The sequence below is a fragment of the Silene latifolia genome, chromosome 2, assembly GCF_048544455.1.
Source record: "Silene latifolia isolate original U9 population chromosome 2, ASM4854445v1, whole genome shotgun sequence".
Taxonomy (NCBI): Eukaryota; Viridiplantae; Streptophyta; class Magnoliopsida; order Caryophyllales; family Caryophyllaceae; genus Silene; species Silene latifolia.
The window spans coordinates 148779601-148783881 of NC_133527.1; the positions used below are offsets into that span (position 1 = coordinate 148779601).

At 39.2% G+C, this 4281-nt stretch overlaps 1 non-coding gene across 1 annotated transcript; it reads right to left on the reverse strand.

Moving 5' to 3' along the window:
* Positions 1–2080: 2080 nt before the first annotated feature.
* LOC141644630 (small nucleolar RNA R71) lies at positions 2081–2187 on the reverse strand. The gene has a single exon (XR_012544242.1). It is a non-coding gene; the product is annotated as a small nucleolar RNA R71 (small nucleolar RNA).
* Between the last annotated feature and the right edge of the window lie 2094 nt (positions 2188–4281).

The following is a 4281-nucleotide window of genomic DNA, read 5'->3' on the forward strand; positions in this document are numbered from 1 at the left end:
CGCCCGTCCAACCACGCCCCAATCCGCTCGTCCAAGCATCAATCCGCCCGTCCAGCCACCCCAGAATCCGCTCGTCCCGACCCTTGGACGCCCGGATTCTCTTACAGGCCCATACGTCCTCTTCTCCCCTCTATTAAAGATGCGCATATTTTCGGAAGACTAGCAAAAAGGAGACTCGCATCTTTTCTGAGAGGGGCGATTCCTCAAGGACTTAATCGTCATTTAAGCCCTTAGTAAACCCTAATTTGTATACCTAATCCCCACTATAAATACCCCATTAGTCTAATTAGATTAATCATGTTCTTCTTATCAATCCTTAGTGTAGTTTATATCATTCTAATCTCTTCTTAATCTTGTAATCAACTTCTAATTAAATATTAATACAAATCTCATTTCCTTAATTTCTCTTTTGTTCATCTTTTATTTTAGGTAATTGAAGATTATTTGGGTTATTATTGGGAGATTGACAACCTTCCAATCATTCATCAAGTACTTCTATTATTCTTTGCTTTATTTTGGAATCATTAGTAGGTATAATTCTCTTAATCCCTTTTTAATTATTGTTAATCATCTTCATTTATTCATCATGTTTTGCTTTGTTAATATGATTGACAACCTTGTTAACATGTTAAACTTGATAATGAGTGAGTAGTTTCATTAACTAGGGTTAATGGGTAATTAGGGGAAACCAACACGGGGGATGATTCATGCTTAATTTAATATGTTTTCATAATTTATTTGCTTGCTTGTTGTGATCTCAACTTATGCACATGTTATGTTTGATGAAATGCGAGCCTATGAATCCTTGCATTTTTTACCCATCACTTACCTTTTCAATGAGACTTGTAAGACATAAACCAACTCGAGTCTCATTAGACCATGCATATAGTTGAGTAGGGAGGATTAAGTCGACTTGTAGGTGTTGTACAATCTCATCGATTCGGCTCCGGAACCCAAACCTTCCTAGGATTGTAAGATATAAACCAACTTAATCCATCACAACAATAATTGCTTGCTTATAATTTGAGAATATGTTTGTATGATCAATTCCCATGAATCCCCTATGACCCCATGACACCCTAGTACTTTTAGTCAATTGTTTACATCTCATTTTAATCATCTTGCTTGTTTACCTTTATTGCTATTTAGCTTAGTGATCTTCTTATCTCAACCCAAACCGTGACACCCCTAGACACCGCTACTTGCAATCGAAAATCCTACATCAATACCCGTCCCTTGGGATCCGGCCTTTACTTGTCTCTTTACTAATAGTAGAGTTGTTTGTGAAGTTATAAATATTGTTTTGGTCTAGGTGCTCCTAACGACAAGTAACTGAAAATTAAGCTCCAAGTGAGTCGACCAAAAAGGGCGCCGTTGCCGGGGACGGTGTCAACTTGATTTGATTTTCTTAAATTGTTATTAGTTGTGTATTTCTTTTCCTTGGGGAAGTAAAACTCCTCAAGGTTTATTCTAATTATTTTCAAGTTGTTTGATATTTTGCATGTCTATAAGATCACAAGGTAACTTGTTACCCATTGATCACGAGATTGAAAGGACTTTGACAACCAATAGAAGGCTTGCTAGAAACACTTTGAGAGGTATTGGAGAGGTTATAGATATTCAACCAAATACTATTGAGTTCATCAACCCTTTTGCAAGAGAAAGTGAGGAGAACCCAACACCAAATCAATCACAAAATCAACCCACAATGTCTAAATTTTCATCACATTCCGTACCAACCGAGGAGAACCTACCCAATGGTACTCCCACACCACAACACTTAACCAGAAATTTCATTGCCAAATCCGCATTTATCCAATTAGTCGAAAGAAGCCAATTTGGGGGAATGCCTAGTGAAGACCCTCACTCTCACATGGAAACTTTTTGTGACTATTTTGATGCGATTTCACAAACCGGTGTGACTCAAGACCAAATTCGATGGGTCTTATTTCCTTTTTCTCTAATTGGCACCGCAAAACAATGGTTGAAAAGCCTTGATAAGGCTACTCTTGGAATTGACTCTTGGAAGAAGTTAGCTCTAGATTTCTATAAAAAATTCTACCCTCCGGAAAAGACTAACATGCTAAGAGCTCAAATTACGGGTTTTAAGCGAAGGGATGAAGAATCTTTGTATGAAGCTTGTGAGCGGTTCAAAGGAATTTGTCGCTCATGTCCTCATCATGGACTTAGCGAGTGGTTCTTGGTACAACAATTTTAGAATGGTCTTTATGAAGACTAAAGAAACATTCTCAACATGGGATCAAATGGTATGTTCACCGAAGTTGACGATAATCAAACTTGGAACAAGATTGAGGAAATGGCGGTCCATAATTCACAATATAGTAGACCTCGTAAGGCTACTAGAGGAGGAAAGCATGAAGTGGACTCTATTACTCAATTGGGTGCTCAACTTACTGCTCATATTGATACCATCAACCTAAAGTTTGAGAAGGCTATGGCTAACCTTGAAGAAACCTCAAAATCACCAAAGCATCATGTTAATGCCATGGTAGCATCTTCATCAATCCCAAGTGGGATATGTGAGAATTGTGGAACTTTGGGACATGACCAAAGTGAATGTAGGGGAACAAATGAACAAGTGAATGCTTTTCAAGCATACAAGAGTGGTACCCCTTTATTCCAATTATTACAATAAAAACACCAAATTTCACCCAAATCTCTCATACAAAAACCAAAATGTTCAAAACCCTCAACAAACATACACCCCACCTCCCATGAGAAACCAAAATCAAAGACCCTTTTTCAACCAAAATCAAGGTTATCAAAATCAAACTACATACAATCAACAAAATGACCAAGGTTTTGATGTTCAAAAAGCGGTCCTCCAAATGCAAAAGAATCAACAAGAATTTTTCACTCAAATGCAAAAAGATAGCCAAGCAAAGGACATCACCATCAACAACATCCTAGCCCACACAAAAATGTTGGAAACTCAATTGACCCAACTAGCATCCTCAAACTCTCAAAGATAAAATGGGCAATTACCACCTCAAGGTAATCCCCCAAGACATGAAATGGTTAGTGCCATTCACTTGAGGAGTGGTACGAGATATGAAGGACCAAAGAAACAAGTTGAGGATGAAGTTGTGGAAGCTAGTGACAAAGAAGAAGTTGTGCGAAACGCTAAGGAAGATGAACCAACAAAAGATGAAGTTTCAAAGAAAAGTCAAGAAAAGGCCAAGGAGAAAGAGCCCATCATGATTAGACTTCCATTCCCAAGTCGTCAAGCTAAGCTTAAGTTTGATGACCAACTTGGAAAATTCATGGAAATTGTGAAGAATTTGGAAGTCTCGATTCCTTTTACGGAATTAATCAATCACGTGCCGGCCTATGCAAAGTACATGAAGGACATCCTTACGAAAAAGAAGTCGATCCGGAAGCTTGAAACTATCGCCTTCACTAAGGTGAGTAGTGCAATCCTTCAAGGGAGTTCACCTCTGAAACTTAAAGACCCGGGAAGCTTCTCAATACCGTGTACCATTGGCGACACTACGATAAACAAGGCTTTGTGTGATCTAGGAGCAAGCGTGAGTGTTATGCCGTATTCGGTTAGTAAAAGGCTAAGGATGGGAGAGCTTAAATATACCAACATCACACTCCAAATGGCCGATAGATCGACGAAGACACCGTTAGGGATATGAGAAGATGTTCCCATGAGAATCGGCAAATTCTTCATCCCGGTGGACTTTGTCATTGTTGACATGGAAGAAGACTCCAATATTCCGATCATCCTAGGTAGACCTTTCTTGCACACCGCGGGTGCGGTGATAGATGTGAAGCACGAAGAGTTTACTCTAGAAGTGGGAGACGAGACCATAACTTTCAATCTTGACAAGACCATGAGAGCTCCCCGATTGCATGAACCATGCTTTATGGTTGATCACTATAGCCGGAAGGATGATAGAAAGAAGTCGGAATTCCAATGGAAAAAGAAAGTTGATGATGCCCCATCAAAAGAGCAAGGGAATAGCAACAAAGAGAGCTTGAAAAGCTCACCCATGACAAGTGAAGAGGATGGCCTCATTGGCCAAAACAAGAAAGAAGGAGAGTTGTCTCTATCAACTCAAGAAATTTTTTATGATTAAGTAGACGAAGTTTGCGGTCTTTGGGATGATGAGTTCGAAGGGATATTTAATCCCTACATTGGTAATGCTATGAACCAAGACCATCACGGAGAACAAGTGCAAAGATCTATTGAGGACCTCTATCATGACAATGAACAAGCTTTCGACTACTTCTTCAAGGTGTTGAGTAACATCA